The following is a 13639-nucleotide window of genomic DNA, read 5'->3' as shown; positions in this document are numbered from 1 at the left end:
CATTTGCAGGTCGGCAACTTTGCAGTACCAAATACTCCTACAACCTGCAGCAAGGTAACCAACAAATCAATTTTATGGGTAGCCTCAAGACATGATGGAAACCATCCTCTATGAAAGGAAATGCTTAAGCTCATGAATTGTATTAATACATGGATCTAATTGCAGACAAACAAAACAAAATCCTTCCCACATAGTCTAATAAGAATGGAGAAAAGCAGTCAACATGTGTTTTTTTTAACCTAAATTCAACTAATTCAATCAAGGACTTTGGTGAGGTGCGGGAAAAGAGACAACATGCACACATTTTGTTGGAAATGTGAATGAATTTGTGTCCTCATGGGTTTGAACCCATGACCTTTTGTATCTACTACACTCTAATGTGGGGGGCTTTAGTCCCACATTGGTTACTAAACTTAAGACTCTTAAGTTTATATTGGTTGTGTCCTTATGGAGGGATAGTGTAGAGAGATATAAGGAGGTGCTCGCGTGCACACAAGGCCTCCTGGGTTTGGGGGCTCTCGGGAGGTGGGAGCTCCAGAAAACCTTAGTGCACGTCGCGCGCAGGGGGGGGTGCAAATCCACCCAATTGGGCTTCGCGTGGGTGCGAGTACTGGGCTTGTTTTTTGGTCTTCTTTCCAAAACCGTAACAGTTACAAAATCTTTAATCTTTCCTTGATTCGAGTCAAACCATAAATCAGGCAATAACTTGAGTTGCGTTTTTCAGATCTATAAAACAAAGGTCTCTCCTGTTTATCAAAAAACGAAAAAGACAAACATTATTTTCCTCTGATTAAAAACTGGTCTGGAGTATGCTGAGAGTTCCTGCAAAGCTGGTCATTGGCGGGTGACACGCTCATCCACTGTTGTATCCTGGGAGACGTACGCTTGAGGCTGGCAGCAACCACACCGGCGGCGTTTTTCGTCTTAAGGAAATTGTGCCGAGCACAATCCTCAGTGATAAGTTTTACTTGCATTCTTATTACTGTTTTTGATTACTAGACATAACAATCTTAAGACGAAAAATTTTTAGATTGTCTAGTATTGTGCTCGCTTGTTGTTTATACTGCTAAAATGGAAAAACCTAGTGGTAAGTCTGTCAAACCTGAGATTTTTGATGGCAAAAATTTTAAGCGCTGGCAGATGAAAATGAGATTTTATCCGACTACTCTAAACGGGTTGAATGGATTTCGATTGAGAAACCCGTTTACAATGAAAATGAAGATGAACCGGTCGATTACGGTGGTGTGGAGAGATGGGAAAAGAAAGATTATTTATGTAGAAATTATATACTTGATTGTCTTTCCCTTGATTTGTATGATGTTTATCTTTGCGGTGTACGACCGCTGAGTAATTGTGGAGTTTACTTGATAAGAAGTATGCTCTCTTGAAGATGCAGGTTCTAAGAAGTTTCTTGTAGGAAAGTTTAAGAATTCAAGATGGAAGATGGGAAATCTGTTGTTTCTCAAGTGGAGGAGCCGCAAATAATTATTCATGAGATTTTGCGGGGAAGGTTATAAAATCTGCAAAGGCTTCCGGGTTGCTTCCATCATTGAGAAACTCCCTTCCTCGTGGAAGGAGTACAAAAAATGATCTCAAACATAAGAAAAAGAAAGAGATGACACTAGAAGATCCGATCCCAACCTTCGGATCGAGGAGGATAACAGAAGGCTGAAATCAATGTGGAGACTTGAGAAATGAAGGCTAAGGCTAACTGGTTGAAGGTAACGCCGCTAGTTCTTCTAAGTCTAAATCAACTAAATTCCTCAGTAAAAAGAAACCATATGCGAACAAGAATAAAACCCCAACCTCACTTTAAAAAGAAACCTTACAATCCTCAAATTCATTGCTATGTGTGCGGATCTCGAGGTCATATAGCCCCGGACCAGACGTAAATTCAAAAAGGTCCGAATGATGGGAAGAAAGACAAGGCACAAGCAAATGTAGTTCGGGATGGTAACTTTTCTCATTGTGTGGTTCTTGAGGTTAACTTGGTGAGTAACATGGTGACCGTGGTGGGTAGACACCGGGCTACCAAACACATCCGGTGGCACTAAAAGTGCATTTCGCCCTTCACTCCTCCTCGGGAGAAGGAGAAAGTCTGTTCATGGGTAACTCATCCGCTTCTAGAGTTGAAGGAAAAGGGACTCATTAATTTGAAGTTCACTGAAATGTTCTTAATTTGAAGGATGTTCTTTATGTTCCCCGATATTAGGAAAAATCTGGTTTCTGGTTCCCTTTTAAGTAAGAAGGGGTTCAAACTTGTCTTTGAGTCAGACAAATTTGTTCTGACTAAGGGGGGAACCTTTGTGGGTAAAGGTTATTTAGATGAAGGCTTGTTTAAGCTCAATGTAACTGATTTTGAATTTAATAAAGCATCTACTTCTTCTTATATGGTTGAGTCTTTTGATCTGTGGCATAGTAGACTTGGACACGTTAATAATGTTTCAATTAAAAAACTGATGCATCTAGGTAACATATCCAAGAATACTATTTCTGAAAATAAGAGATGTGAAGTATGTGTAGAATCTAAATATGCTAGGAAACCTTTCAAAAAGGTAGAAAGAAACACTGAGTTGTTGGCATTGATTCACACTGACTTATGTGATCTTAAAGGTTACATGACTAGAGGAGGTAATAAATATTTTGTTACATTCATTGATGATGCTTCACGTTTCTGTCATGTTTATCTTCTTAAGAGTAAGGATGATAGCTTAGCTAAATTTATTTCCTTTAAAACTGAAGTTGAGAACCGGTTAGACAAGAAAATAAAAATAGTTAGGTCCGATAGAGAGGAGGTGAATATTACGGTCCTTTCAATAAATTTTGTGAAAATAATGGTATTGTACATGAGACCACTGCCCTTATGCTCCCCCAATTCAATGGGATAGCAGAGAAAAAAATAGGACTCTCAAAGATATGATCAATTCAATGATCAATAGCTCTCGGGGCTTCTATGAACCTATGGGGGAGGCTTTGCTAACGGCTGTTATATTCTGAATAAGATACCTTTTAAAGACATGGATAAAACTCCATATGAGATGTGGAAAAATAGGACACCGACTTATAGATTCTTTAAAGTGTGGGGGTGTTTGGCTAAGGTATCTATACCAACACCCAAGAGGACTAAACTTGGCCCTAAAACTGTAGATTGTGTCTTTATTGGGTATGCAATGAGGGAATAGCAAAGGCCCTCTGGGTTTTAGTTTTCAAATCTAAAAATAAATTTGTTGATGATAATACCATTATTGAGTCTAGGGATGCTGTCTTTTTTGAGGATAAATTCCCATTTATTGAGAGATCGGGAGGGACTCCGAGTTCTTCTACACTTGCTCCTAGAGTTCGAGAAGATTCTTCTGCTGAAGATGAAATTGAACTCAGGAGGAGCAAAAAGACCTAGGACTAACACCTCTTTTTGGACCTGATTTCCTTACTTTCTTAGTAGAGGGAGGATCCTCGGACCTATTCAGAGGCCATGTCATCTTCCTCGATGCGATTTTTTGGGAGAGGCCATTCTAAGTGAATATGAGTCCATTATAACCAATAACACTTGGGAGCTGGTTGAGTTGCCCCCGGTAGTAAAACTATTGGAAATAAATGGTTATTTAGAAAGAAACTTAAAGGCGATGGATCCATTGATAAATATAAAGCGAGATTAGTAGCAAAAGGCTATAAACAGAGAGAAGGGTTTGATTTCTTTGATACCTACTCTCTGTGGACGAGGATTACATCTATCGAGAATGTTAATAGCCTTTTCTACTCGTAATCTCGTAATTCACCAAATGGACGTTAAAAGCGGCATTTCTAAATGGGGAATTACAAGAGGAGATATATATGGATCAACCCGAGGAAGGGTTTGTTTTAGAAGGCCTTGAGAGAAAAGTTTGTAGGCTAAAGAAATCTCTTTACGGTCTCAAACAAGCTCCTAAACAGTGGCATGAGAAATTTGATAGTGTGCTAATCTCTAATGGTTTTAATATTAATGAGGCAGATAAATGCATTTATTGTAAATTTGAGAAACAATCTGGTGTAATTATCTGTTTATATGTGGATGACATGTTGATCATTGGAACCAGTTTAGAGACCGTCAATAAGACTAAATCTTTTTTGAGTAAGCATTTTGACATGAAAGATTTGGGTATTGCTGATGTCATTCTTGGCATTAAGATTGTGTATAATTCTGATGGAATTACTTTGTCTCAATCTCATTATGTAGAGAAAATGCTTAAAAGATTTAATCAATTTGACTGTGTACCTGCCAGAACACCATATGATCCTAGTATACATTTGACAAAAAATACTGGATTAGGTGTATCTCCTTTAGAGTTTTCTAGGGTTATAGGCAGTCTCATGTATCTTATGAACTGCACTAGACCCGACATAGCTTACGCCGTAAGCAAACTTAGTAGATACACCATAAATCCCAGCAATGGGCATTGGGATGCTCTTATCAGAGTATTGAGATATTTGAAATATACTTCAAATTATGGTGTTCATTATGGCAGATATCCAGCCGCGGTCTTTGAGGGTACTGATGATGCCAATTGGATTGCTGATTCTCAGGAATCTAAATCCACTAGTGGCTATGTGTTCACTATGGCAGGGGGTGCAGTGTCTTGGAAATCATCTAAGCAAACTTGCATTGCCCGTTCCACTATGGAATCTGAGTTTATAGCTTTAGACAAAGCTAGTGAGGAAGCAGAATGGATCAGGAATTTTTTGATGGATATCCCGCTTTGGCCTAAACCTGTTCCACCTGTCTCTATTCATTGTGATAGCCAAGCTGCTATCTTGAGGGCCAAAAATACTTCCTATAATGGGAAATCTCGACATATTTGTCGAAGACATAACACTATGCGACAGTTGTTAAGAGATGGGATCATAGCTATTGACTTTGTGAGGTCAAAAGAAAATTTAGCTGATCCTTTAATTAAAGGCCTGGCTAGAGAGCTGGTTTTTAGTACATCGAGGGGGATGGGGCTAAAGTCTATTAAAGACTAATTGCCTATTTAATTAAATCACCGATAACTGACACCCAACCTTCGTGAATGGAGATCCCAGGATCAAGGTTCAATGGGGAAACAAGTTATCTGCGTGATTTGTGGGGGTACTACACCTAGAGTGAAAACTCTGTACCCATCCCTATGATGTAGTAGTACCTTCTGTATCATTTAAAGGATGAGTGAATACTCTTAATGCTTTCTATAGCTGGTTTTTCCAGTGGGGTGTAAAGATACAGTACACTCCTGATAGAGGCACCTATATGAGTGAGGAAGTAAAGCCGCTTCCTATGAGAACTTATAGGCTTGTTCTCTAGAGCACTCATGAAACCTGGGAAGCTCATGGCTATACGAGCATAACTGAGGGAACTCTATGATGATTTTTGAAGTTATGTGTGTTTTACTATTGACTTGGCTTACATATATGTTGAACAGTTCAAGACTAAGGTCACCGGGTCAACTAGTAATCCCGACGGACAAACACCAAGCGAAGGTTCAAGTCGTATGACACCTTCACCCATTCATAACTTCTTCATACTCCAGACATTCTTGTTTTGTTTTTCTTTTCTTCTGTTTCTTAATAATTCCATTCATGTGGGGGATTGTTGGAAATGTGAATGAATTTGTGTCCTCATGAGTTTGAACCCATGACCTTTTGTATCTACTACACTCTAATGTGGGGGGCTTTAGTCCCACATTGGTTACTAAACTTAAGACTCTTAAGTTTATATTGGTTAATGTCCTTATGGAGGGATAGTGTAGAGATATAGGAGGAGGTGCTCAGCACACAAGGCCTCCCCGGGTTTGGGGGCTCTCGGGAGGTGGGAGCTCCAGAAAACCTTAGTGCGCGTGTGCCCACACACGTCGCGCGTAGGGGGGGGGGTGCAAATCCACCCAATTGGGCTTCGCGTGGGTGCGAGTACTGGGCTTGTTTTTTGGTCTTCTTTCAAAATCTTTAATCTTTCCTTGATTCGAGTCAAACCATAAATCAGGCAATAACTTGAGTTGCGTTTTTCAGATCTATAAAACAAAGGTCTCTCCTGTTTATCAAAAAACGAAAAAGACAAACATTATTTTCCTCTGATTAAAAACTGGTCTGGAGTATGCTGAGAGTTCCTGCAAAGCTGGTCATTGGCGGGTGACACGCTCATCCACTGTTGTATCCTGGGAGACGTACGCTTGAGGCTGGCAGCAACCACACCGGCGGCGTTTTTCGTCTTAAGGAAATTGTGCCGAGCACAATCCTCAGTGATAAGTTTTACTTGCATTCTTATTACTGTTTTTTATTACTAGACATAACACATTTTAGTGGGGATAGACACCTCATTTCTGCACATTTTCTTGACAGCAGACCACCTGCTCCACAGCCACACTATTTATTCTATTTTAGAAATACACTATGACTCATAGTAATTAGAACCAGTCTGTGGATACAGGACTTAAATGGAGAAACTATTTATTTATAGTTAAGTGTTAACAAACACTTTGCTCCACCCTAGCTGTTCGGTCAGTGATACTTAACATTGTATATCAAATGGACACAATTCTAGCATAGTGTAGGCACATACCTAAGAACACACAACGCTTTTGCCACATGTCCTCATAAAAGTTATACGTATATGAACAATAACACCTAAAGTTTGAATTCGTGGGACTTTAGTTAATTAGTTATAAGACAATCCATCATTATCTCCTCTATGATCAATAGTTCAATAATCTGCCCATGCATATTTTCCTTCAGTGTGCAGTGCATGCTGAACTTAATAATGTGCAACAATCAGAGTGTGATCTTTATTTTTTGATTGTGGAGTCAGAACATTTGAAGAAAGCTTTGCTTTAGCAGTAAAATGGGCTTGTTTGACAAAAAATTTCATAGCAAGAGTCAATAATACCCGTCTACTAGAATCTACTGATAAATACATCCAGTGACAACGTAATGACCAAACGTATTTACTTTATATAAAATGAGGTTAACAATGCATATGGTTCACATTGTCAATACGAATTAGAAGTACAATAGTAACCTGCCAACTTTGATATGTATTTATCATGTCCATTGCTAAAACACCATGCCAATATTTTGAATTGCATTCTAACATAAACAAACTCATAATCTATGTACTCAGTCTCAATTGGTCAAGATTTTACGTACCTAGAACTTTGTAAATTTATCATTGCTATTTAATGGATTTATTATCTACATTGAGGAAAAGATGCAACCATGGAAATCGTAAGAATTACCCTTTTTAACCATTAAATAAAAAAATAAATATAATTCCGTTAATTCTTAGTTATATTATTAGCATTCAATTACAATTTTTATTCTTAGTTATATATAAATCTTTGATGATCCCACAAAGTGAATCAAGTATATTTTTTTTTATACATGCCATGTTTGCATGGACACTACAAAAGGATCAATAAGATAATTAACAAGAAATCAGAAACTTGATGCAAATACATTGAAAGAATAACTAACGAGAAATCGGAAACTTGATGAAACTGTGTTAAACTAACCTCAAAGAATAATTAACGGGAATTGGAAAACTTGATGCAAATGCATTGAACTAACTTAAAAGAATAATTAATGGGAAATCGGAAAATAGATGGTATTGAAATAACCTCAAAAAATAATTAACATGAAATCATAAACTGGAAGCAACTGCATTGAACTAACCTCAAAGAATAATTAACAGGAAATTGGAAATTTGATGCAAATGCATTGACCTAACCTCAAAAAATAATTAACAGGAAATCGGAAACTGGATGCAAATGCATTGACCTAACCTCAAAGAATAATTAATGGGAAATAAAAAATTGGATGAAAATACATTTTAAACTTAAAAAATAAGTAACGGGAAATCGAAAAATTAATGCAACTGCATTGACCTAACCTCAAAGAAGAATAAGTAATGAGAAATCAAAAAATGGATGCAACTGCATTGAATTAACCCCAAAAATGAATAATTACAGGAAATTGTAAACTGGTGCAACTGTATTAGACTAACTTCAAAGAATAATTAACGGGAAATTGAAAGAATAGCTAACGAGAAATCGAAAACTGGATACAACTACTTTGAAGTAACCCAAAAAAGAATAATTAACAGAAAATCGGAAACTGGATGCAACTGTGTTGAATTAACCCCAAAAAAGAATAATTAACGAGAAATCAAAAACTTGATGCAACGAACTGTATTAAACTGACCTCAAAGAATAATTAATGAGAAATCGGAAACTATATGCAAATCCATTAAATTAACCTCAAAGAATAATTAATGAAAAGTCGGAAATTGAATACAAATATATTGAACTAATCTGAAAAAATAATTAATGGAAAATTGAAAACTGGATGCAAATGCATTGAACTAACCTCATTGAATAATTAGAAGGGAATCAAGAGCTGGATGTAAATGCATTGAACTAACCTCAAAAAATAATTAACGGAAAATCGAAAACTAGATGTAAATGCATTGAGCTAATCTCAAAGAATAATTAACGGGAAATCTGAAACTAGATACAAAAGCATTTAACTAATCTTAGAGATTAATTAACGAGAAATCAGAAACTGGATACAAATGCATTGAACTAATATCAAAGAATAATTAATGAAAAACCATAAACTGGATGCAAATGAAATAAACTAAACTCAAAAAATCAGAAACGGGAAATCAGAAACTGGATGCAAATTAATAACTACATTAAACTAACCTCTAAGAAGAATTAACGCAAAATCGGAAACTAGCATAGATGTCAATGCATTAAACTAACCTCAATGAATAATTTACGGGAAACTTGATGCAAATTCGTTGAACTGGCCTCAAAGAATAATTATTGGGAAATCAGAAACAAGATGCAAATGCATTAAACTTACCTCAAAGAAGAATAATTAACGGGAAATCGGAAACTTTATGCAACTGCATTAAACTAATCTTAGAGAATAATTAACAGGAAATCGGAAACATAATGAAAATGCATTAAAAAACCTCAAAGAGTGATTAACAAGAAATTGGTAGATGAAAATGCATTGAGCTAACCATAAAACATAGTTGTATTATTTGTAGTGGGAATGTCTTGACATTTGAAATGGTGTTTATCATATCTTTCTTTCGCATGATTGAGAATGTTTTGCTATTCAAGTAGCTTCAATATGATCCTCTTCTCATTTGGTATTCTCACAAAACTTCAGTCAAACTACTATTATTAAACAACAAAAAGAAGTCGAAAGGTTTTAACAAAGGTGAGTTCTTTATATATTTCTATGGAGAGTGGGTTTTCAGGTTGAAAGAAATGTGGATGAGTGATCAATATAATATTTATATCTCATAACTGTATAATTGCAAGTATTTTTCATAATTGTTTAATAGTTAGGAGAAATAATTAGAAGCCTCAAACTATAAAAAAGGAAAGATAAACCCAATAGCTTCTACAAGTAAAACCCTTACATTCCCTTCTTTAAATTCGATATTTCTTGCAATATATAAGAAGAATAAGGAGAGTAACCATGGTTAATCCCACCAAGTCTTGCAAGGCTAGAGGATCTGATCTACGTGTTCACTTCAAGAACACTAGATAGACAACACATTCAATCAAAAAGATTTAACTGGGGAAGGCAAAAAGGTATTTGGAGGATGTGCTAGGACACAAACTAGAAAGAGGTTGGGCGTACTGCCCAGGCAAAGAATTGCCATTCAAATGGGCAAAGGCGCTAGCCAGTGAAATCTGCCAAATTCATTCTTGACTTGCTGAAAAATGCAGAGAGCAATGTTGATGTGAAAAGACTGGATGTCGATTCATACATCGTATGTTTCACACATCCAAGTAAACCAAGCCCAGAAGCAAAGGCATAGGACATACCGTGCCCATGGACGAATCAACCGTACATGTCATCTCCTTGCTATATTGAATTGACTTTGTCTCAGAAGGAAGAACGGCTCATTGTAGCTCTTTCTAGAGATCAATTGAGTGACTTTGCTAGAACTTCTTAATATGATCTGCATATAAGAAATTCTTAATGAAACTTGGACAATATAGTTAGTATTATGTCGCCATATCATAAACAAAAACATCGCTAAAAACCAGTACTTTGATAAGGTTGGGCTGCCAACTATGTTTCATCAAATAGTGTTGAAACAACTCTGTACAAAGTACTGCTTTTGTAATACTGACTATTGTCACGTGTTTCGTCAAGTGCTGATGAGAGAACTCTCTACAAAGTAATTCTTTGTATAATTTTGTAATGCTCGATTGTCTGCTCATTCTCTCCCCTTATACCCTATACCTGAAGATGATCGCCCAGAGAGTTTCTTTCGTCGAATTCACCTCTCCCACTCCCAATCTTTACATCACTGGATGGTGTAGACATGATTTGACAAAAGGATCGAGATTCGAAAGAATAAATAGAATCCACAGAGTCCAAGTCTGATTAGCCTGATCCACCATCTTGAAATGGAGAATATGAGAAACCACTACATTTTCTCTCTATTTTGCTCTTTTAGAGCCATACAAAGTTCGTTGGTTCAAGGACGATGTTAATAATGTATGTATGGCCATGAAATAATACACTAGAACTTAGACGGGAACCATGTGAAATGAATAATTTCAAAACCTCTAAGTATAATTAATGGGAAATTGGAAATTGAATTTCTTAAAAAAAAAAAGGAAACTAGATGCAATGCAACTACATCAAACTAATAACCTCAAACAATAATTGACGGGAAATCAGAAACTAGATGCACATCCATTGAACTAACATCAAAATATTGACATCTGGATCAAATATATTGAGCTAACCTCAAAGAATAATTAATGGGAAATTGGAAAATATATGCAACTGCATGGAACTAACCCTAAAAAATAATTAATAGATAATTATACTCAAAGAATAATTTGCATCGGAAACTGGATGCAAATGCATCAAACTATGCTCAAAGAATAATTAACGGGAAATCAGAAACTGGGCAACTGCATGAAACTAACCTTAAAGAGAATCGGAAATTAGATGCAAATGTATCGAACTAACCTCAAAGAATAATTAATGGGTAATCGGAAACTGGATGTAAATGCATTGAACTAACCTCAAAGAATATTTAACGTGAAATTGAAAACTAGATGCAAATGCATTAAACTAACCTCAAAAGATAATTAATGAGAAATCAAAAACTGGATTCAAATGTATTGAACTAACCTCATAGAATAATTAATGGGAAATCGGAAACTTGATGCAAATGCATTCAACTAACTTCAAAAAATAATTAACAGAAAATCAAAAATCGAAAACTGGATAATCTTTGATGATCCCACATAGTGAATCATATATAATTTTATTTTATACCATGCTTGCAAAGAGGCTTTAGAAGGATCAATAGAAGTTGGTATTACGCACCACCACCTTGGATAATTAACGAGAAATTGGGAACTGGATGCAAATGAATTCAACTAACCTAAAAAATAATTAACATGAAATCGTAAACTGTATGCAACTACATTGAACTAAGCTCAAAGAATAATTAGCATGAAATTGGAAACTAGATCCAAGTGCACTTTTTAACTAATTAAACTCAAAAAATAATTAACGGGAAATTGTAAACTGGATGGAATTGCATTGAACTAACCACATAGAATAATTAACAAAAAATCAAAACATGAATTCAAATTTAATGAACTAAACTCAATGAATAATTAACGAAAAAATGGAAACTAGCATATATATACAAATGCATCGAGCAAACTAACCTCAAACCTCAAAGAATAATTGACGGGAAATCGACAATTGGATGCAAATGCATTAAACCAACCTCAAAGAAAAATTAATCAGATATCGGAAACATAATGCAACTACACGGAATAAACCTCAAATAATAATTAACGGAAAATTGAAAACTAACATCAAATTAACATCAAAATATAATTAATGAGAAATCGGAAATTGGATGCAACTGCATTGAACTAACCTTAATGAATAATTAACGGGAAATTGGACATTAAATGCAACTACATTGAACTAACCTTAATGAATAATTAACGGGGAATCGGAAATTGGATGCAACTACATTGAACTAACCTCAATGAATAATTAAAAGGAAATCATAAACTAAATGCAACTACATCGAACTAACCTCAAAGAAGAATTAACGGAAAATTGAAAACTAGATAGAACTGCATGGAATTAACCTCAAAGAATAATTAACGGAAAATCGACAACTAGATACAAATCCATTGAACTAGCCTCAAAGAATATTTAACAAGAAATCAGAAACTAAATGAACTAACTTCAAAGAATAATTAACGGGAAATCAGATACTGGACGCAACTGCTTGGAACTGGTCTCAAAGAATAATTAACGGGAAATCAGATACTGGACACAACTGCATGGAACTAACCTCAAAGATTAATTAACGGGAAATTAGATACTAGACACAACTGCATGGAACTAACCTCAAAGATTAATTAACGGGAAATTATAAGCTGGATGCAACTGTATGGAACTAACCTTAAAGAATATTTATCGAGAAATCAGAAACTAAATAATTAACCTAAAGAATAACTAACATGAAATCGAAAACTAGATGCACAATCATTGAACTAACCTAAAAAAATAATTAATATGAAATTGGAAACTGGATGCAACAACATAGAACTTACCTCATAGAATAATTAATGGAAAATCAGGAACTGAATACAAATGTAATGAGTGGGTTATTTTAATGGAGAGTGAGGTTTTCATATTGCAAGAAATTTGAATGAGTGATCAATATAATAATCATATCTCATTGCTAATATTTATCTCATAGAAATTTGAAAGCTAGTATTAAGTTGATGTATGGATGATGTAAATTCTGTAGGAAACTCTTCCTAATTTTTGAAAGTGTCTTTCTTTTATCTAAAAAAAACTATTTAGCCTTGGGTCGTGATATTTACAAAATGGTATATGATAGTATGATAGTTCCACAACAGTGAGTTGTCGTGAGATCCCATATTCTACGACATCGGGTTATTGCGAAATCCCACATTCTATAGTGGCGAGTTTCCACGGAAGATTTTTTTTGTTATTTTTTTTTCACTTCAAATTTTGAACACACAACACAACCATACAGATACGGAGATACCTCATCTTTTTCTTAAGAGTTTTTTCATACGCTCCAAGAACAACACCAAACCCATGAAAAAAAATATATACAATCGAGATATAGTCTTGCTATCTCGCGACAAATTTTTTCATATGCTCTAAGAAAAACTTGTGATCAAATTAATTAAAAAGAGTTTTACTAATAAATATAAGCAAAGACTCCATTGTAGTGAACACAACTATCTCAATGCAGATGACCTTTTTAGCAGTGGCTATCAAAAAAATTTTAAAACAAAAAAAGACTCACGGCAACAACTTTTTTATGGATTTATCATCTCGCGACAACTCCTTATTGTGCCACGGGTGATTTTTTATATGATTAATAGAAGTGTGTCAATACTTTGGAATTGGTCAAAGGGGTGCCAATCCCATAAAATGGAGTGTAAATACCGTGACCCCTGGCCTATCTTTTGGAAGCTTTGTTACTTACATAATAAAACTTGTCCAATTGAAAAGAAATTAAAACAAATATTTTTTGGGAAAAGAAAAGCATTACCTATCATGCATGAAATACCTC

The sequence above is a fragment of the Coptis chinensis genome, chromosome 3, assembly GCF_015680905.1.
Source record: "Coptis chinensis isolate HL-2020 chromosome 3, ASM1568090v1, whole genome shotgun sequence".
NCBI classification, from domain to species: domain Eukaryota; kingdom Viridiplantae; phylum Streptophyta; class Magnoliopsida; order Ranunculales; family Ranunculaceae; genus Coptis; species Coptis chinensis.
Note: the sequence above shows the minus strand (reverse complement) of the source record.